Below are 23,474 nucleotides of genomic sequence, written 5' to 3'. Positions count from 1 at the left end.
CGTCCTTTGGTTTAGGTCCTAGTTCTGCCATGTATTGGATTTGCACAGGAATGTTTCTGTAATTCAGATTTTTGGATTAATATACATTCTGCCTCCTTTTGTGCTTCTTTGGCTTGGCCTAAAATATTTGAAGTGGCTTTCTTCAAGCACTGCCAGAATGATATTAAATGAATCAAATCAATGATGCATAATTAAGATAGAAATGAAGAAAAAACAGATATGCAAACTCTAAATCCAATATGATTGCTACAGTGCAATTTTAGAATTGACGGGAGCTTCCTGGCAGGAAAAAAGAAAAGGACTAAATATAAACAAGTTATGTAATTCTCTTATTTAGAAAGGAGCAAACATTGTCTTGAACCACTTTGCAAACTTAGTAATTTGTCATAATGGTTCTTTCTCATCATAGTCTTTTAGAATAAAAGTGAAAATGAGTAGTAACCCTGTGTCACTGTGTTGTATACACAAATACTCATGTGATAGAGAATGTATTCCTAGCATCCTAACGTAGTCAATAGAGTACCTATATCAAAGTCAGAACTTTTAAAAGATAATACCTCTAAATTTTGGGCATTGCATGAAAAAGTATTAAGTTTTGAAAGTTCCCAGCCTATGGGTATATAGCACACTGAGCCCCTTGTTTTTTTTTTTTTTTTTTTTAAAGATTTATTTATTTATTTTAAAGTGGGAGAGAGAAAGGCGGAGGGAGAGAGAGTCCCAAGCCAAGTCCTTGCTGAGCGTGGAGCCCCTGAGGCACAATCTCACGACCCTGAGATCATGACCTGAATCGAAACCAAGAGTCGATGCTCAACCGACTCTGCCACCCAGGTGCCCCCTGAGCCCTGTGTTATTAATGGAAATAGACTGTAAATCCATGGGTGTATATGTATTTTCTCAATATGTAAATATTAAAATAGAATTACTATCAGGACAGGCATCTGTAAAAATTTTTGATATTGAAGTTGTTTTCTAGAAATTCAGAGAATGAAGGGAAAGAGGAAAGGATACAAATGAAGACAAGGAAAAAAGCTGAAGTGGTTTGCACATAGTAGTCTCAATTTTCTTGGGTAGAGTAGGAGGCAGTCACTTCCTATGAGTTGAAGGGGTAGAGAACTGCAGTGGAACTTTTATGGTGTTCAGGATATAATAACTAGTTGACATTTGGCTTAAATCACAGATGAAGCTAGAATTATTAATTGTTATATAATAATGTATTTATAGTCATTGATGCACGTTATATGGAGCTTCCAATAAGTGTAATTGTTGGTATTCCCTATGATTCTGGGCTTAATGTAGATAGCATGTCAACATCTGGGCCCTGAAATAAAATAAATTAATTCCCCCCAAAATAATGTCCTCAAACAATATATACTATGCAGCCTGGCCTGTGTGATTTTGACTTGCTGACCATTAGAGTATTAGGTAATTTTCTTTCTGTGAATTGTCTGGTTTTGAGCAGTATAGCTTGTCAGTGAATATTTTGTACTTAGTTATTTTAGGGAAACAGTAAATAAAAGGAGGGTATTACTAATCAAATAAATCATTAGATTTGGAAGTAATTTGTAAAACAACAGAATTTCTCATTGTAACTTTGTCTAGTATAGAAAAATTTACTGTGAGTTAAGTGTATTGTGGAGCTCTATTTGATAGGGTTATTCAGTGTCTACAAGATTATAAAGTCTTATACATACAGTGGCCTTTTGACATAAACTTGCAAAACAGATTTAAAGTTTTGATATTTTATAATTGTTATTAGACATTTCCTAATTATCTTATAGCCTCTTGTGGCGAGTAGTTCATCTCCATGGCTAAATTTTTCAATATTAAGTTTTGTGTTTTGTCCTCCATTCAAGAAAATGATAGCCTAATGATTCTTTATCAGTTTATTATATTATGATAAAGATCTAACTGATACAGAGAAAATGTATGGAACAGCCTCCAAAATTAAAAATCACTTTGGAGGAGCTCCTGGGTGGCTCAGTTGGTTAAGTGTCTGCCTTCAGCTCAGGTCATGATCCCAGGGTCCTGGGATCAAGCCCCACATCATCGGGCTCCCTGCTCAGTGCAGAGCCTGCTTCTCCCTCTCCTTCTGCTCCTCCCCCTGCTTGTGCACGCATTCGCTCGCTCTCTCAAATAAATAAATAAAAATCATTAAAAAAAATCACTTTGGAGGTTTTCTGATACTTGCTTGGATAGGCAAGCTCCTAAGAAAGTGATATTCCCACAATAACCTCTTAAAATTCTGCACATTATACAGAAAACAACTATGTGAGGGCTCTTAAGACTGAATAAATGCCACCAGGTTTTAGAGAGGTGTTAAAACATGAAACAAGTGGTCAGCATGGGCTGAATTCTCCATTTTTTACTCTGATAGTACAACTTTCTGGCCAGAAAAATTAACGTAAAAAGTACTTGGCCAGTCAACATCACATGGAGATTAATGGGCAACCTCAGAAAAGAGACAGCCAGAGAAGAATCTGAATTCTGTATTTTAAAAAAACTCAGCTTGAATCTCTGACCAACTCCTGAAACCATGGTGATCATGACAAACTGATAATAGATTGTAAATAAGGCTTCAAGAACTGAACTGAGATCTGAGATACCATACATAGGAGGTATGACAGTCTGTAATTGTATCTAAGCAAGAAAATGACCCCACGAAACAAAAATACTTTGCAGAACAATATGGTCTCTACAGAGTAATTTTCACCATGTCCAGCATATAATCCAAAATTGCTCATCCTATGAAAAGCCAGGAAAATGTGACTTATTCTCAAGGAAAGGGAAAATCAGCACACACCAACTCCCAGGTAGCCCAGAATCATGGAATTATTACGTGAGCACTTTTAGGGAGCTATTATAACTAGTGAGGTCAAAAAAATTTGCTTGTAATGAACTGGGAATTATCAGCCACAAAATTTTTAAAAAGTGGAAATTTTAGAACTGAAAAATACATCTGAAGTTAAAAAATCCACTGTATGGGTTTATTATTAGCAAAATTGATATGATAGAGAAATAAATAATCTTGGATATAGTTTGACAGAACCATTAGAAGAGAGAGAAAAGATTTAGGGGGGAAAGAAGAAAACCATAGAGATGTATGGGGTGGTTTTGAAATGCCATATGCAATGTATAAGAGAAAGGCCCAGAAAAAATATATGAGGAAATAATGGTAGAGAACTTCCCAAATTTCATAAAACAAACAAACAAACAAACTTATATTTATAGATTGAAGGAACTATGTAAACTCCAAGGCAAATAAAGTCAGGGAAACCCAGGGAAACCATAGAGCTGGAGCAGAACCTGTCAACCCAGAATTCTGAAGAAAGAAACTTGGATCATTAAGAATGAATGAATGAAAACATTCAGAATGATAAATATATGGATAAATAAAATATCTTTTCTCTTACTTTCTTTAAAACGTATACTACTGATTAAAGCACAAATTATTATACTGTCTTTTATTGGTTTAAAATATAAATAAATTTAATATATATGGCAGCTCTAATAGAAGATTCTGGGAGGGGATATAAATGCAAACTTTTCATATTTTAAAAAATATCTGTGGGATAGAAAAATACTGACTGAACTTCAATAGTCAAAATGAAATTAACAAATTCAAAGCCATATATCTTTTCTTGAAATGTTAAGTATCCAGTATTTAATTTCCCTATGCTATATAGACTTCTTTTTGAAATGAAAGATAACATATATTCTACATATACTCAATGGAAAGGAGAAACAAAATAAATTAATGCAAGTTAATGGAGAGAAGGTAAAATAGATATGAGTAAGAGGCATTCATTGATTCATCCATTTATTCTTTTAGTAAATATTATTAAATATTGTTTATTGGCACTGTTATTCTAGATGTTCTGGGTGCTAGGGATATGACAGTGAACAAAACAGACAAAAATCCCTGCCTTTATTGGGGAGAAGGAGAATGTAGATTATCATGGGAGGGGACAGACAAAAACCAAAAAAACAGATAGTGTGCTAGATGGTGGTAAGTGCTATGGGAAAAATAAAGCATGTAAGAATGACGGAAAATGGTGGACTGCAGTTTTTATAGAGTGATAGAGGAGATGGCACTAAAGACTTCAAGGAGGTGAAGTTGATGTCAATCAGGTGAATATTTGGGGGAGAGCTTTCAGGGCACATGGGACAGCAAGTGTAAAGGCCACTTAATAGGATCTTACTTGATAGGTTAACAAACACTGTGTTTCACTGTGACTAGGATAGAGGGAGTATAGACAAGGCTGATAGCCGTAGAAAATAGTGGAACTTGGTTGGAGTTTTGATAAGCTATACCTAAAATACTCTAAGAGGTCAGGTTTTGCATATATTTTGGAGGTAAAGCCAGTAGCATTTTCTTTCCCTAGGAATGTGCGCTAAAGGTGCAAGAGAAGATTCAAAGGTGACCCAATTATTTTAGTCTGAACAACTGAACTGATGGGTTTTTTATTTACTAAGATAGGAAAGATTTGGAAAGACCAAATTTTGGGGAGTAAGGTCAGGGTTTGGTTTTGGACATATGTTTGAGAGGTCAGTTAGACATCTAAATGGAGAAGTGATATAAGCCTGCAGTTTGGTGGGGGGAAGTCTAGGTTGGAGATGGAACTTTAGCATTGGTAGGGTATAGAGAGGATTTAAAGCTATGAGACTGGATTTAGATACCAATGAAGTGAGTTCAGAGATAAAAGATGACTGAGTAATGGCTCCTTGGAAAAGCCAAAGTTTGCAGGTTGTGGAGATGAGAAGGACCTAGTAAGGGAAAATTAGAAGGAGAGCAAGGGAGTAAGAGGAAAATGCCAGAGAACAGGAAAGTATGGTGTCCTGGATGTTTTTAAAGTAAGAGGAGGTGATTAATTTTCAAATGCTGCTGACAGGTTAAGTAAATCAGGACTGAGAAATGGCTGTTGGATTTAGCAGCATGGCGGTCATGGGTGATCTTGATTATCACCTTACAGTTAGTTGAGATGGGTGAAAAGTCCTTTATTTAATGAAGACAGTAGTATTTTTTTTCAGAATTGAAAGAGAAACATTAATTTATGATTGAAAATATAGTTGTTTAGTTTTGCTTGTATCGTTCTAGTACATTGCATAACAAGACTTTCTCTCTCTGCCTTTATAATATTCTGCAACTCCCACTTCCACGTTTTGTCCTTTTGAAGAACTGTTTATATGTAGCTGTTTTCTTCTGGTCTCCTGATTATTTGCTTTTACTGTAGTATACATTTATTTATGCTCAATATATTTGTAAATAAAAATTTATAGAAAAACCTCTGAGTAATATGTACTTATGTGCACATGAATATGATTATGTAAACTTTCTCTGCAAAATAGTGAAGCTTTATTTTTAAACTGTCATACTTTAAATGATTTTTCATTTTAGTCAGTATCTTTAGGATACTGACTCAAAGTATGCTACCATTTTTCAAGTTAGTTGCAGTTCTTTTGGAATTGCTTTTGAAGGGTCAGTTTTTAAGTGACACAAGAAAACAGTTCTCATTACTTTAGAGCTATGCTATATTTTTGATAATAGATCGTTTTGTGACACCTATTAATCCATCAGACATGGCTTCAAGTTGTTTTTCTTTTTACAAAAATTAAATCCATCCCTTGAGGATGACAGTTTGCCTTCAAAAATGTAATTTAAAATGCTGCAGAGTTCAATCAATAGTGGAAGTGGAGAGCGGATCCCAGAGAGCCCTGAGCAGCTCTCCTGTCCACCTTCTCCTCACCAAGAACCACCACTGCTGCTGCTGGCTCCACTCACCATCACTGCAACCTGGAACAGTGAGGCCGAGATCTAGCCTCAAAGTGAGCGGCAGCAAGGGTGGCCTCATATTGGCAGTGCCTGAAGAGTCAAGTTCATCACAAGGAAGTTTTTGGGAACGGTAAAATGGTTCAGCGTGAGAAACAGATATGGTTTAATCAACAGGAATGACACCAAAGAATATGTATTTGTACACCAGACTGCCATAAAAAAGAATAACCCCAGGAAGTACCTTTGTAGTATACAAGATGGAGAGCCTGTCGAGTTTGATATCATTGAAAGGATAAAAAGGGTGCAAGGCAACAAATGTTACAGGCCCTGGTAGATTTCCAGTGCAAGGCAGTAAATGTGCAGCAGGCTGTAATCTGCTAAATTATGAACACTATCCATGTTGCAGGGGTCCTCCACTCAATTATTAGTAGAATTTCCAGAATAGTGAGAATGGGGAAAAGAATGCAGGATCAGAAAGTGCTCCTGAAGGCCAGGCCCTAATGCAGGCCATGGTGCCCACTTTACTACGTGTGGAAACCCGATGGGTTTTGAACAGAGTATTCCAACCTTCCTGTGCGGGGAGAAGTGATGGAGGGTGCTGACAACCAGGGTGCAGGAGAGCAAGGTAGACCAGTGAGACAGAATATGCATTGGCGTTATAAATGACCATTCCACAGGGGCCCTCCTTGCCAAAGATAGCCTAAAGAGGATGGCAGTGAAAGAGATAAGGAAAATCAAGGAGATGAGACCCAAGTTCAGCAGCCACCTCAACATCTGTACTGCTACAACTTCAATTACCACAACACAGAAGCCCAGAAAGCCCAAAGTGACAAGATGGCAAAGAGACAAAGCTGCTGGTCCACCAGTGGAGAATTAGTCCCCTACCAAGGCTGTGTAGGGCTGAGTAAATGCAGGCTTACCATCTCTGCTATCATCTTACCATTGGTTTAATCATCCAACAAGAGGAAGTGAATACGAAGTTGCTGCAATAAAAAATAACAGAAGGTTGGAGCTGAAGATTTCAAGTGCTTAATTTTTGTTCATTGACCAGATAATTAAAACTTTCTGCATATCTCTGCAGACTGGAATTTTTACTATCTTTACCTAAAGACGTCTCTTTTTTGATAATGGCAAACATTTTTTTTTTAAAGCCTTGTTTTCCTCAATACACTTAAAAAGGTTTTTAAATTGTCTCATATCTGGAAAAGTTGAGATTTTTAAGAACCTCATTTTTAATTTGTAATAAATGTTTACAACTTAAATTTTTTTTCAAAAAAGTCAGCAAACTGCAAGCACCTGTTAATAAAGATCTTTGAAAATGCTGTAAATTCTGAAAATGTTTTTAAAAATCCTAGATATAAGGAATGTTTTGAGTAATAGACATTCTATTATTTCTAAGGTGATTCTTTTGGAAAATATACCACTTGTGATCATATTTGTTTAGCTATATTTGCTTTAAAATATCAAACTCAACACCCAAAGAACAAATGATCCAATCAAGAAATGGGCAGAACACAAGAACAGAAACTTCTTTTTCCAAAGAAGACATCCAAATGGCCAACAGACACATGAAAAAGTGCTCAACATCGCTCGGCATCAGGGAAATCCAAATCAAAACCTCAGTGAGATACCACCTCACACCAGTCAGAATGGCTAAAAACAAGTCAGGAAACGACAGATGTTGGCGGGGATGCATAGAAAGGGGAACCCTCCCACACTGTTGTTGGGAATGCAAGCTGGTGCAGTCACTCTGGAAAACAGTATGGAGGTTCCTCAAAAAGCTGAAAATAAAGCTGCTCTACGGCCCAGCAATTGCACTACTGGGTATATACCCCAAAGATACAAATGTAGTGATCCGAAGGGGTATGTGCACCCCGATGTTTATAGCAGCAATGTCCACAATAGCCAAACTATGGAAAGAGCCAAGATGTCCATGGACAGATGAATGGATAAAGATGTGATATATATATACAATGGAATATTATGCAGCCATCAAAAGGAATGAAATCTTGCCATTTGCAACGACGTGGATGGAACTGGAGGGTATTATGCTGAGCGAAATAAGTCAATCAGAGAAAGACATGTATCATATGATCTCACTGATACGAGGAATTCTTAATCTCAGGAAACAAATTGAGGGTTGCTGGAGTGGTGGGGGGTGGGAGGGATGGTGGCTGGGTGATAGACATTGAGTGCTGTGAATTGTGTAAGACTGTTGAATCACAGACCTGTACCTCTGAAACAAATAATATATGTTAAAAAAAAAAAAAAAAGAAGAAGATGTAGGAAGGGAGAAATGAAGGGGGGGAATCGGTGGGGGAGATGAAACATGAGAGACTATGGACTCTGAGAAACAAACTGAGGCTTCTAGAGGGAAGGGGGGTGGGGGGATGGGTTAGCCTGGTGATGGGTATTAAAAAGGGCATGTTCTGCATGGAGCACTGGGTGTTATATGCAAACAATGAATCATGGAACACTACATCAAAAACTAGTGATGTATGGTGATTAACATACATAATAAAAATTTTTAAAAAATCAGTTGTGGGGCGCCTGGGTGGCTCAGTTGGTTAAGCCTCTGCTTTTGGCTCAGGTCATGATCCCAGGGCCCTGGGATTGAGCTCTGCCTTGGACTCCCTGCTCAGCAGGCAGTCTGCTTGTCCCTCTCCACCCCGTCCCCCCCATATGCGCACTCTCTCTTTCTTTCTCTCTCTCACGTGCTTTCTCTCAAAAACCTAAATAAAATCTTTTAAAAACTCAGGTGTATTACTTTAAAGCGATACTATGTTTAAAATCCTAGAATTTCAGTGAATGGTGAGAAAAGTGTTCTATTTTTCCAGTGACCTGGTTCTACCTCCCCCCACCAATGTAATGCCTTTAGACTTATTTTATTATCCAGTTCATATAATTTTTACTCACTGGTCTTAAATTAAAATCTGTAATTCCTACAAGGTTTTTTATCTAATTATTGGAACATTTTGTATATACCAACATGTTTTTACTCCACCAACTCAGTCTAATAATGCTTCCTGATGGTCAAGAGGGGAAATGTATAACCTAATTTCATTTCTTCATTATTCAAAGATCTTCAATTACCGTTTTTAAAATTTCATTATAAACTCATGGATTTAAATGTATTTGAAGTGTTTCAATCTGTAGCCGTTACTGTCCTTTTTGAAATTAAAATTGTCCCACCTTTGAGCAATGAATGTCTGTTCCAATTGGTTCCTTAGTCCCTTGACCTGACCCTGTAGTCTTTGATAGATTTCTTGCTATTTCCCATGATAGTATTTCAGACTCATTCTGAACATTTTGTTGTTTCAGTCCTGGAATCAGCCATTATTCCATGAATCCTTAGTTTTTATTAGTGTGAAATTGAGGACTTTGGTTTAATTTGACCTTCTCTAAGTTAAATCTGTATCTCCTTTTTTCTATATTGAGAATAGTGGTTGTCAAATGTACAGAGGGTAATAGGGTTAGGAAAGCCCATAGTCACATGTACAACAATCTCTGAACAATACTACCAATACTACTCTACTGACATTATTACTGAAAACAGTTAATTTCTTTTGCATATGTTCTCTTCATTCCCCTTGCCATTTTTTAATAGTTTAAGTATGTTATAGGCTGAATTGTATTCCCCCCCAAATTTTTATGCTGAAGTCCTAGATCCCAGTAGCTTAGAATGTGACCATATTTAGAGATAGGGTCTTTAAAGAGGTAATTAAACTTAAGTGGCTATTAAGGTGGGTCTTAATTTAATATGAATGGTGTCCTTATAAGAGGAAATTAGGATACAAACATGCACAGAGGGAAAACCATATGAAGATACAGGGAGAAGAGGTTTCAGAAGGAACCAGGTTTGCTGACGCCTTGATTTTAGACTTCTAGCCCCCAGAATTGTAAAGAAATAAATTTTTGTTTAAACTACCCAGACTCTGGTACTTTGTTGTAGCAACACTAACAGACTAATACATGGTATGATCTACACTGTGAGTATATGTAGTTATTTCATACTATTCTCAATTTGAAAAATCCCTAGTTGCAGTCCTTTAAGTACTTATATATTTGTTTCATCACATTCCTTATATTGATGTATTTTGGCTATCTGAAGCTCATTCTGTAGTGTATTTCTCTAGAAGGGCTTATGGGAATAGTATTTCTTGAGAACTGCATTTCATTATTAGTTTATTAGGGGTGTTTACACTTGAAAGGCATTTGCCTGCTTTTAAAATCCTTGACTAACCTTTCTTTGAATGTCTTAAATATGTTACTGATTTTCTTCTGGGTTGAAATGTTTTGTTGAAAGTCTGATGACTGTTCTAATATCTTTTCTGTTATCAGGCACTTGTTCTTTTTGCCTACATGTTCAAAGCATTTTTTTTTCCTTATATCTAGTAATTTTGCTAGATATGTCTTGGTTTTTTGGAGTTGATTTCTCAGATAAGTGGTTTGTACTTTCAGTATGTAGTTTTGCATCTTTTTATATTTTAAGAATTTTTTCTTATATATACTAATTTGTTGCTTCCTTACTTTGGTTTTCCTTTTCAGAGATTTGATTATACATGTTTGATTTTACTTCACTTATCTTTAATATTTGTCCCTGTGTGTGTGTGTGTGTGTGTGTGTGTGTGTATTCAAATTATTTTTTGGGTTTCTTACTTTTCATTTGAAGGACTCCATTTGTTATTTCTTGTAGGGTGGGTCGGATAGCAACAAATTATCTCCATTTTTATTTTTTTGTGAATGTATTTCATTTTGCTTTCAGATAGCTTTTCTGGATATAAATTCTTGGTTGAAAGTTTTTTCTTTAAGCACTTTGAATGTTTTATTTCACTATGTTCTGGCCTCCCATTTTTTTAGGTGAGAAGTCAACTTTTGATCTTATTGGTGTTCTTTTTTAGGTGAAGAGTCATTTTTCTCATGCTGCTTTTAAGATTGTCTCCTTGTCTTTAGCTTCGAGCATTTTTACTATGATTTTTTTGTTTGTAGATTTCTTTGCTTTTATTTTTCTTTGAGTTCATGGGCTTTCGAAAGTACAAATTAATGTTTTCCAAAAATTGGGGAAGTTTTCAGTTCATCAAGTTTTTGAATATTTTTCTCTTTTCTCTTTCTTCTCTACTCCTGCTATTCCCATTTTGCATATGTTGGTATACTTAGTTGTTTCCCACATTTCTCTGAGGCTCCAATTTTTCTTTACTCTTTTTTCTTTCTGGTTTTTGGATTACATCATCTTTATTATTTTCATGTGTGCTAATTCTGTCCTCTGTTCAAACCTTTTGTTGAGCACCTGTAGAAAAATTTTCAATTCAGTTACACTTTTCAGCTCTAGAATTTCCATTTGGATTTTTTTATAGTATTTCTCTCTTAATTGATATTCTCTATTTAATAACTTTTTTAAAGATTTAGTTACTTATTTCAGTGAGAGAGTGAGTGAGAGAGCACGAGCACAGGGGCAGGGGCAGAGAAAGAGAGAGAAACTCAAGCAGACTCTGTGCTGAGCCCGTGTGGGGCTTGATCTTATGACCCTGAGATCAGACCTGTACCAAAACCAGGAGTTGGACGCTTAACTGACTGGGCCACCCAGGCACTCTGATAATCTATTTAATATGACATTGTCATCATACCTACCTTTACTTCTCTAATTATGGTTTTCTTTTAGTTTTTTGAATGTATTTTTAATGGCTACTTTGGAGTCTTTTTCTGTTAAATCTGACATCTGTTTGCTCTCACTGGCAGTTTCTGTTGCCTGCTCTTTTCCATATGTATGGGTTATATTTTCCTTTCTCATTCCATGTCTCTCAATGTCTGGTTGGAGAATGTCCCTGTTTTCTTTTTTCTTTTGAAAAATTATAACAACTTTATGGAAATGTAATTTACATATCATACAATTCACTCCTTTTAAGTGTACAAGTAAATTATTTTAAGTAACTTACAGAGTTGTACAGACATCACCACAATCCAATTTTAGAACATTTCTATCACCCTACATGCCTATTGGCAGTCACTCCTCATTCTCCCCCCCCATCCTACTCATACCATTTTATATAACAATTGTGCTTCTGAAAATCCTTCAAGGAATAATTTAGTGAATACTGATATTTATGCATAAGCCTGCTTATTATACCTTAATACATAATTTTGAAATGTTGGAAGTAATCTAAATACTAAAATGGAGTAAATATAAGAAAATTATCATATTTTAATAATAGATTATCTTTATAGTCATTTAAATTGCATCATAATTTTAAAAAAACTAAAAATGTTATATTTAATTATGATGTGAGGTTGTTTTGTTCCTACAAACCAAAGTAGGGAATATGATATTTGCATCGTAGACTGAAAAACTTAAGGCCAGTTTTTTTTTTTCAAATAAGAATATGTTTTATTAGACTTATTACATTATATTTCCCAAGATTTTATGACTTCCCAGAGAATATATTAAACATTATTTATTCCATTTTGAGCAGTATGAACAAAATGAAAGTAAAGGTTTTGTTCCAGACAATAGAATGTACATACATTTCAGACTTGTTAAAATGCCAATGTGGAAAAACTAATTACAGTATTTAACAATACATTTGTCAGTATTTCAATCATTATTTTTAGAAAGCAGGTATTCAGGGCGCCTGGGTGGCTCACTCGTTAAGCGTCTGCCTTCGGCTCAGGTCATGATCTCAGGGTCCTGGGATCGAGCCCCACATTAGGCTCCCTGCTCAGCGGGAAGCCTGCTTCTCTCTCTCCCACTCCCCCTGCTTGTGTTCCCTTTCTCGCTGTGTCTCTCTGTCAAATAAATAAATAAAATCTTTAAAAAAAAAAAAGCAGGTATTCAGATCTTAAGCATGATAGACATATAAAAAAAGATAAGAAGAATTAATGACCTGTTTTAGACATTGTTTTAAAAGGATAGTAACCATGAGCCAAACAGAGTGATATCTTAAGTGTTTTCTAGTACTTTTCACTTAAATTCATTGAAGATTATAGGAATGAATTTTATTAGTAATTATTGGTACAAGACTTTCAGCTGGGAAAAGATTTTATTGCTTAAGTTCAGTGTGTGGTGAAGAACATTGGTGATTTCATATTCATACTTAATGGTTGTGTGTTTCTCAAAGCAACCAACTCTTTTATACAGGTAGTAAGTAAAGGAAAGGGCACAAAAAAGCAAAAAGAAGCAAAAAAGAGCCAAAGAAAGATATTTAAAGAAATAAAAACTGAGAAGTGGTAGGTTTTAGCAGTAGTAGAAAACAAAAGTTTTGTGATGAATTTAATCCAGAAAGAAGATCAAAATCAAAGAAGAAATGGGTATATTTTTAGTCTTAAAAGTATGAGTGTTATATTTTTAGTCTTAAAAGTATGAGTGCAATTAAATATAAAGTGGATGTATATTGTCAAAAAGAGATTAGAAAATAAAAATGCCAAAAAGTTAGAAAAAGATTAATGGATAATTTTATTTTAAATTCTGAATTTTCTCTGAATAAGGAAAAGTCATTTAAAGTCGCTTTAAAATGACTAGAGGAAAAACTGAAGATTCTATTTAGATGAATTTCCTCATACAACTTTAAAATTCAGAGAACATTTGTTAAGTCATTTCTATGCATGGAGCACTATTATAAGCATTGTGGAACATGCAAAGCTGTAAATTACCTTTAAGGAACTTATAACCAAGTGAGGGAGAAAAACATACAAAAAGCTAAAAAGTGAAGTTGGTTGAATTTATAATCATGATATAACCTGAGAACAGTAAGTCCAATGGGATCATGGAAAAGGATTCTGATTATAGGAACTGAGAAGTACTTCATAGAGAAGATAGCTTTAAAACCAGTTCAGGTTCATGAAGCTTCTCAACTTCAAATGATTTTTTTTTCTGTGGGGATGACAAGTAGAATTTGCAAAACAATCTCTTAAAACCTATCTAATTACAAAATTTCTTAATTGAATTTTTATTTGAGTAGAGTTGACACAATGTTATATACATTTTAGGTACACAACATAGTGATTTGACAAGTTTATACATTATGCTATGTTCAGTACAACTGTAGCTACCATTTGTCACCATGCATCACTATTATAGTATCATTGACTATATTCTTAATGCTGTGCCTTTTATTTCTGTGACTTACTCATTCCATAACTGGAACCTTTTGTTTTTTTTAAATTTTTTTATTCTTATATTATCCCTATACATTGCATCATTAGTTTTAGATGTAGTGTTCCATGATTCATTGTTTGTGCATAACACCCAGTGCTCCATGCAGAATGTGCCCTCTTTAATACCCATCACCAGGCTAACCCTTCCTCCCACCCCCCTCCCCTCTAGAACCCTCAGTTTGTTTTTCAGCGTCCATCGTCTCTCATGGTTCGTCTACCCCTCCGATTTCCCCCGCTTCATTCTTCCCCTCCTGCTACCTTCTTCTTCTTTTTTTTTTTCTTAACATATATTGCATTATTTGTTTCAGAGGTACAGATCTGAGATTCATCAGTCTTGCACAATTCACAGCGCTTACCAGAGCACACACCCTCCCCAGTGTCTCTCACCCAGTCACCCCATCCCTTCCACCCCACCCCCCACTCCAGGAACCTTGTATCTGCAGTCCCCTTTACCCATCCTGCTCTCCTCTAGGAACCATCATCTTCCATATCTTGGCTATTATAAATGATGCTGCAATAAACATAGGGTTGCATATATCATTCCAAATTAGTGTTTTCATTTTCTTTGGGTAGATACTCTGTAGTGGAATTACTAGATTACAGGGTATTTCTATTTTCAATCTTTTGACGACCCACCATACTTGCCTTCTACAGTGGCTGAAAATAAACACAAAAACTCAATGTGAGGCCTGAAAATCATAAAAATCCTTGAAGAGAGCACAAGCAATATTTTCTCTGACATTGGCATTTGCAACATTTTACTAGATATGTCTCCTAAGGCAAGAGAAACAAAAGCAAAAATAAACTATTAGGACTGCATTAAAATAGAAAGTTTCAGCACAGTGAAGGAAAATAACCAACAAAATGAAAAGTCAACCTACTGAATGAGAGAAGATACAAATGATATATCCAATAAGAGATTAATATCCAAAATATATAAGGAACTCATGCAACTCAGCTCCAAAAAAACAATCCAATTAAAAAATGGGCAGAGGACCTGAATAGACATTTTTTCAAAGAAAACATATAGATGGCCAACAGACACATGAGAAGATGCTTAACATTACTAATCATCAGGGAAATGCAAATCAAAACCCCAATTAGGTATCACTTTACACCTTTAGTCAGAATGGTTAAAATAAAAAGACAAGAAATAAGTGTTGGCTTAATTAATTAATTTCAGAAAACATTCAACCTGATTTCTGATTTTGTCCCATGTTGGAGCAACTGGTACTGAATGTGCCGTACTACTGTAAATAACTATAAATATGGGCAAAATGTACAAAGCATCTGTTTTTGACACTTGTCAATGCACAGCACAGGCCTGAGATCCTTGAGAGTAGGAATATATTTAATATGAGCTTGGTATTCACCCTTGATATCTAGCTGGGGCCAATAAAAATATTTCCACATATTCTAGCTGTGGAGGCAGCTGAGCTGAGGAGGTCGAGATCAGAATTCAGGGCAGCTTGAAACAGCTAGAATATGTGGAACAGGGAGCAAAAAAGGAGCAAGCTGTTGGGGTAGGGGCAGAGGTCTTTCTGTGGGTTTCTTGTGCATTCTTTGCCAAGTATAGAGCTGTACATTTACAGGGGGAGGCTCCATGAGCCCTAGCAGAAAGCAGGTGTTAACTAGTAGCAGAAGAGAGGTAGTAGAGGTCACACAATTGTTTGAGACTATGGAGTGTCAGCCCAGTGAGAGGAGGTTTATTTCCATATCCTTTGGCCCTCAGTAATTATTATACAAATGAATGACAGTAGTGATATAGAAATTTTGGAGTTTTACTGTGCTGGGTTATATTTATTTATACATGTGTCCAACCAGATCACTTCTACAACATATATCTTTTATGATTATATAATGCTGATTGCTTTTGCAGTTTAATTTTAAAAATTTCTAGCTTATCGCAGTATCCATTCTTCTATGCAACTGCATGCATGTTAAAAACTTTTATTGGCATTAGAAGAATGAGTTACATGAAATTGGTTAATATTGGCAAATGATTACTTAATTTGATATAAGTAGTTTCTTGGTATCATTATGTTAAATACTTGTCTTGGATATTGGTTAGTATCAGTGATATGTTTCTTTAATATTTGAAATATTGTAGTTATAGTGCTGATACTTGGTTATCTGCCATTATCATAATTTTTAAAGATTTGATTGGGTGGGGGCACCTGGGTAGCTCAGTCAGTTAAGTGTTTGACTTCAGTTCACGTCATGATCTCAGGGTCCTGGGATCAAGCCCCATGTCTCAGGCTCTGCACTCAGTGGGGAGTCTGCTTCTCTCTCTCCCTCTGCTTCTGCTTGCACGTGCGCGCTCTCTCTCTCTCTCTCTCAAATAAAGAAATCTTTAAAAAGAAGATTTGATTGGGTGAACAATTATCCACTATATTGAAGTACTGACTTCATGCACAGAAATTTTCTGTGCTGATCTATTTGCCATTTGTTGACATCTTTGTGACTATAATCTTTTCTTTATATTCTTGCTTATTAAGAGATGGTAATAATGATTGTAGGGCATGCAATTGAATAAAATTCATCAGTATATCAAATATTGATTATTTCAAGGAAATGTTCTAAGCTTTTAGGATTAAAAATGATCAAGCTTATACTCTTTATGAGAATAATTATATCCCTAAATGTTTATAATTGAAAGTTGAAATGTGTACCCAAAAGGAAATATAATGCAAATACTATTAAAGTTTTGTGAAAGGATGATTAATTTCAGCTACAAAGGCTTTAGGAACTCTTCGCAGACAAAGTTTTTTAGGGTTCTTGAAAAATACATAAATTTCAGAAGGATGAGCAGGACATGATGATAGAATGTGAGAAGAGAGGGCATGATTACAGGGATAGAAGCAAGGGATGTAGGATGTGTTTATGGATTAATCCACAATCAGGCATGGATTCATGGTAGAATACAGAGTAGATAGGCTGAGTGGTTTATGGTGGAATGTGAGGATGATTATGATAGATTGAAACCAAGTTTTTGGAGATTTTGAATATCAAAATAGGGAATTTTGATTTTCTAGTCATTTGGAATTATTAAGAAATTGTAGCAGAAGAATGGATTGATCCTATTTATGTATTTTCCTAGAGAAGTTTGGAAATGTAGATATTAGAGTAGATATTAGAGTCTGAATTACTTTTAATGAATTCAGGTGGATTATTCATTTTGAAGGGAAAACTCTACAATATATAGGTGGCAACATTCTCTTAGTTATACATCAGGAAATATAATTCATGGAATGTTGCAATGTCATTATTAAAATCAGCAGCACTTGTCACATAGTGATCCTAGAAGAGCAACAGGTATTGCTATATATATGTTATTCTTACATAACTTCAGTGGAAAATGGCTATATTCTTGACATTGGTGAAGTTTTCAGATATTAGTATTAGAAAATGACAAGTCTTTGCTCTTGTAGCAATTAGATAAACTTAATTTAGTTGAGTTTAGCATCTTCTGGTACATTTTCTCATATTCATACTACGTAATTCCAGTTTGGGTGATTAGGGTTCTACTCAATGAGGCTTTGCCTCATTAGCAACTATGTTACAGATATATGAGTGTTCACTACCGTAAGTGCAGTATACCATTACATACATACATAAAGTTTATGGTAAATGTTTTCTGAGTGACATTTATGAAAAAATATTGAACATAAAAAATATCTCTATAATACTAAGTAGAAAAGAACACAGTAATAGCAGCTACCATTTTCAGTTGCTTTTAAAGATCCATATATTTATTGTTCAAAGTACTCTATTTACTATTTTATCTGTTAGGTGTGTAACAGGTGAGAGGTCAATAACTTGTGGATGGATACACATCTAATCAGTGATAGAGTTCAGATTCAGACTTAAGTCCAACTGATTTTGAACTTTATGTTTTTAACTATTTATTGCACTGTATAAAACTGACAATACAGTAATTTTACTTTTTTAAATTTCAAAGCTTTTATTCAAGTTTTACTGAAATAAAATTGACATAACATTATATTAGTTTAAAGCATGCATAATGATTTGAGATATGTATATATTGTGAAATGATTACCACAATAAGGTTAGTTGACACATCCATCACCTCACATAGTCATAATTTTTAGTGTGTACTGAGAACTTTTAAATCTATTCTCTTAGCAACTTCCAAATATACAATAAAGTATTATTAACGCTAATCCACATTTTGTATATTGTATCTTCAGAACTTATTCCTCTTAAAAGTAGAAGCTTACACTTTCTGAATACCTTCACCAATTTATCTATGACCCCCGCCCTCCACCTGTGGTCATTCTTTGTATCTATGAGTTCTTTGTTTGAGATTCCACATATATGTAAGGTCATATAGTATTGGTCTTTCTCTGTCTGACTTATTTCACCTAGCATAATGCCCTCAAGGTCCGTATGTTGTTTACAAATGGCATGATTTCATTCTTTTTTATGGCTGAATAACATCCCATTGTATACATACATATACCGCATTTTCTTTATCCATTAATTTATCTATGGACACTTAGGTTGCTTCCATGTCTTGGTTCTTGTAAATAATGCTGCAGTGAACGTGGGGGTACATATATCTTTTTGAATTAATGTTTTTTTTGTTTTTTTGGATAAATATCTAGAAGTCGAATTGCTAGATCCTGTGGTAGTTCTATCTTTAAGTTTTTTATAATATTTCAGTTTTTAAAAATTTATTTGAGAGAGGGAGAGAGAGAGAGTGCATGAGCACCTGTGTTTGCCTTTGTGAGTGGGGAGGGGAGGGGCGGAGGGAGAGGGAGCGAATCCCAAGCAGACTCCACTTGAGAGTGGAGCCCAAGATGGGGCTCAATCCCAGACCCCGAGATCATAACCTGAGCCAAAACCAAGCCTCTCAACCGACTGAGCCACCCAGGTGCCCCTGTTTTTAAGTTTTTGAAAACATGTCATACTGTTTTCCGTAGTTGTTGCATTTACATTCCCACCAACAGTGCAAAAGGATTCTCTTTCCTGCACATCCTTGACAACACTTATATCTTGTCTTTTTGGTAATAGGCATTCTAACAGGTGTGAGGTAATAGCTCATTGTGGTTTTGATTTACATTTCCCTAATTAGTGATCTTGAGCGTGTCAGTTGGCCATCTATATGTCTTTTTTGGAAAAATGTCTATTCAGGTCCTCTGCCTGTTTTTAAATCAGATTTTTTTTTTTTGGTCTTATATAAGTTTTTTATATATTTTGGATATTAACCCCTAATCAGGCATATGATTTGCAGATATTTTCTCCTACTATTTGATAGCTTTTTCATTTTGTTGGTGGTTTCCTTCACTGTGCAGAAGCTTTTTAGTTTGATGTAGCCCAATGGGCCACTGGTTTATTTTTGCTTTTGTTGCCTTTGTTTTTTTTCAAATTCAAAAAATCCCTTAATATAAGGGAGCTCTACTGGCTAGAACACATGTTCCTCTTCGTCCAGTTGCTATTTCAATCATTTACATATTGCTTTTCTTGGTATAATATCATCAACAAAAGGAAGCACCACTCTTCTACTTGATTAAACTCTAAACTCCAACTTGCCCTTGGGTCATCCAACTCCTTGACTCCCCTCTTCCTTATTTGGGCTGCTTCTCCAGTGTTTTAATGTCATATATACTCTTCCCCCAAATTCCCTCAATTAAATACTTTTATTTCTACAAACTAACTCATATGTTTTACTCCTCCAAAATAATTAAATCTGCTTTTGATCAGTGCTTTGCAACATAAATAATCTATTTTACTTGAAAATGATTGGATTAGAAACATAAATATTAGAAATTTTGAGTATGTATAATTCTACCTAAATGCTTATTAAAATGTTTATTTTTTAATACCAAGGCAACCAGTGAAGAAGGCAAATTAAATTGGTTTTATGTTGCCAATATTACTACCTAGTATATTTAACTCATAATTTCATTCAGATACTACTTTTTTAAAAATTCTTTTTTTATTGTTGTTGTCGCCTATTCTTCAGTGCAAGAGGGACTGAAATATAATCTTTATTTTAAACCAGAACATGTGTTAAGCCCAACTGTTACCTCTAGATTAGGAAGTGTGAATCTGTGAGTTACATAAACAGATTAAATTTTGAAACTCTGAGGTGGCAGATAAAGTTCTACATTCCATTTAATTGAGAAGAGAAAGCAAGTTTTGATCCAAAGGACTGAAATTTTGTTAGCTTATTTCTTGTGTCGAAATATGTAATGTGCTTACATTTAAAAGACAAACACTACCATCCATAGGCACATATATACAAATTTTCATTTATTCATGTTGCTCTTGTATTGGTAGATGCCTAATAAATGGTTTGCGTCCCATGTTCAAGGAAGGGAAGCTCTCTCTGGTACTAGTTTAAAAGTAGAAAATGGGCTAAATGTGGCCTGACATGTTTGGTCTCCACAGTGTTTTTAAACATTTGCATTAAATTACAGATTAGGTGATTTTATAAGGAAGTCCAGAGTTCATGTTTCTTTTGAAAAATACTGAAGAACTGGCAACATGGTACAATAATTGATTTGAGCTGAGCACTGAGGGGCACTTTTAGACAGGACATGCACTGTCTAGTCTGAAGAAATCCACATGCGGCATGCTTCATTTATACACATACCTATTTGCCTCCTGTAAGAGTCCGAGTTTGGAACATTTGGTTTAACCTTACTGTAACATTAGAGTAATGAAATGGGGCCACACTGGTTAGATGATTTCTTTGACACTTATTAAATAAAGGTCTAGAGATAATTAGTGGTAGACCCTGGATTATAATCCAGATCACTTCACCATTAATCCATTAGTACTATGAGTCAGAACATTTGGTATTGTGTCTTGGCACTATTCCTTCCAGATCTTAATCTAACATTCAGTTTTCATAGTTGTAAGTTGAAAATAATAATAATAATATGTGATTTTTGCAGTTTAAATATTGTCATTGTCAAATTTATATATGCAGAGAAATTCTAACCATTTCTAACAATACCTTTCTTTTTTTTAATTTCATTTTATTATGTTATGTTACTCATCTTACATTACATCATTAGTTTTTGAGGTAGTGTTCCATGATTCATTGTCTAGTATAACACCCAGTGCTCCATTCAGTACGTGCCCTCATTATACCCATCACCAGGCTAACCCATGCCCCAACCCCCCCCCCAGAACCCTCAGTTTGTTTCTCAGAGTCCATACATAGTCTCTCATGGTTCGTCTCCCCCTCCGATTTCCTCCCCTTCATTTTTCCCTTCCTGATATCTTCTTATTTATTTTTTTTAACATATAATGTATTTTTGTTCCAGAGGTACAGGTCTGTGATTCAACAGTCTTACACAATTCACAGCGCTCACCATAGCACATACTGTCCCCAATGTCTATCACCCAGCCACCCCTTCCCTCCTACCCCCCACCACTCCAGCAACCCTCAGTTTGTTTCCTGAGATTAAGAATTCCTCGTATCAGTGAGGTCATATGATACATGTCTTTCTCTGATTGACTTATTTCGCTCAGCATAACACCCTCCAGTTCTATCCACGTCATTGCAAATGGCAAGATTTCATTCCTTTTGATGTCTGCATAGTATTCCATGGTATATATATATACCATGTCGATAGACATCTCGGCTCTTTCCACAGTTTGGTTATTGTGGACATTGTGCATGTACCCTTTCAGATCTCTACATTTGTATCTTTGGGGTAAATACCCAGTAGTGCAATTGCTGGACTGTACGGTAGCTCTATTTTCAACGTTTTGAGGAACCTCCATACTGTTTTCCAGAGCGGCTGCACCAGCTTGCATTCCTACCAACAGTGTAGGAGGGTTCCCCTTTCTCCGCATCCCCACCAACATCTGTTGTTTCCTGACTTGTTAATTTTAGCCATTCTGACTGGTGTGAAGTGATATCTCATTGAGGTTTTGATTTGGATTTCCCTGATGCCGAGCGATGTTGAGCACTTTTTCATGTGTCTGTTGGCCATTTGGATGTCTTCTTTGGAAAAAGAAGTTTCTGTTCATGTGTTCTGCCCATTTCTTGATTGGATCATTTGTTCTTTGGGTGTTGAGTTTGATAAGTTCTTTATAGATTTTGGATACTAGCCCTTTATCTGATATGTCATTTGCAAATATCTTCTCCCATTCTGTGGGTTGTCTTTTGGTTTTGTTGACTGTTTCTTTTGCTGTGCAAAAGCTTTTTATCTTGATGAAGTCCCAATAGTTCATTTTTGCCCTTGCTTCCCTTCCCTTTGGCAATGTTTCTAGGAAGAAGTTGCTGCAGCTGAGGTCGAAGAGGTTGCTGCCTGTGTTCTCCTTTAGGATTTTGAGGGACTCCTATCTCACATTTAGGTCTTTCAGCCATTTTGAGTCTATTTTTGTGTGTGGTGTGAGGAAATGGTCCAGTTTCATTCTTCTGCATGTGGCTGTCCAATTTTCCCAACACCATTTGTTGAAGAGACTGTCTTTTTTCCATTGGACATTCTTTCCTGCTTTGTCGAAGATTAGTTGACCATAGAGTTGAGGGTCCATTTCTCGGCTCTCTGTTCTGTTCCATTGATCTATGTGTCTGTTATTGTGCAGTACCACACTGTCTGATGATTACAGCTTTATAATAGAGCTTGAAGTCTGGAATTGTGATGCCACCAGCTTTGCTTTTATTTTTCAACTTTCCTCTGGCTATTCGGGGCCTTTTCTGGTTTCATACAAATTTTAGGATTATTTGCTCCATTTCTTTGAAAAAAGTGGATGGTATTTTGATAGGGATTACATTGGATGTGCAGATTGCTCTAGGTAGCATTGACATCTTCACAATATTTGTTCTTCCAATCCATGAGCATGGAACCTTTATTCCATTTCTTTGTGTCTTCCTCAATTTCTTTCATGAGTATTTTATAGTTTTCTGAGTACAGATTCTTTGCCTTTTTGGTTAGGTATATTCCTAGGTATCTTATGGTTTTGGGTGCAATTGTAAATGGGATCGACTCCTTAATTTCTCTTTCTTCTGTCTTGTTGTTGGTGTATAGGAATGCCATTGATTTCTGTACATTGATTTTATATCCTGCCACTTTACTGAATTCCTGTAGGAGTTCTAGCAGTTTTGGGGTGGAGTCTTTTGGGTTTTCCGCATAAAGTATCATATCATCTGCAAACAGTGAAAGTTTGACTTCTTTGCTGATTTGGATGCCTTTGATTTCTTTTTGTTGTCTGACTACTGTGACTAGGACTTCTAATACTATGTTGAATAGCAGTGGTGATAGTGGACATCCCTGCCATGTTCCTGACCTTAGGGGGAAAGCTCTCAGTTTTTCCCCATTGAGAATGATACTCGCTGTGGGTTTTTCATAGATGGCTTTTATGATATTGTACGTACCCTCCATCCCTACACTCTGAAGAGTTTTAATCAAGAAAGGATGCTGTACTTTGTCAAATGCTTTTTCTGCATCTATTGAGAGGATCATATGATTCTTGTTCTTTCTTTTGTTAATGTATTGTATCACATTGATTGATTTGCGGATGTTGAACCAACCTTGCAGCCCAGGGATAAATCCCACTTGGTCGTGGTGAA

At 35.6% G+C, this 23,474-nt stretch overlaps 1 protein-coding gene and 1 pseudogene across 1 annotated transcript in view; both read left to right on the top strand.

The window, feature by feature from the left end:
• NBEA (neurobeachin) overlaps window positions 1-23,474 on the top strand; it is a 748,838-nt gene that overhangs the window by 115,463 nt on the left and 609,901 nt on the right.
• Window positions 4,050-6,647, top strand: LOC110570190 (annotated as a pseudogene).

The sequence above is a fragment of the Neomonachus schauinslandi genome, chromosome 3 (genome assembly GCF_002201575.2).
Source record: "Neomonachus schauinslandi chromosome 3, ASM220157v2, whole genome shotgun sequence".
In the NCBI taxonomy this organism is placed as follows: Eukaryota; Metazoa; Chordata; class Mammalia; order Carnivora; family Phocidae; genus Neomonachus; species Neomonachus schauinslandi.
Note: the sequence above shows the minus strand (reverse complement) of the source record. Positions and strands in the feature narration are given on the sequence as shown.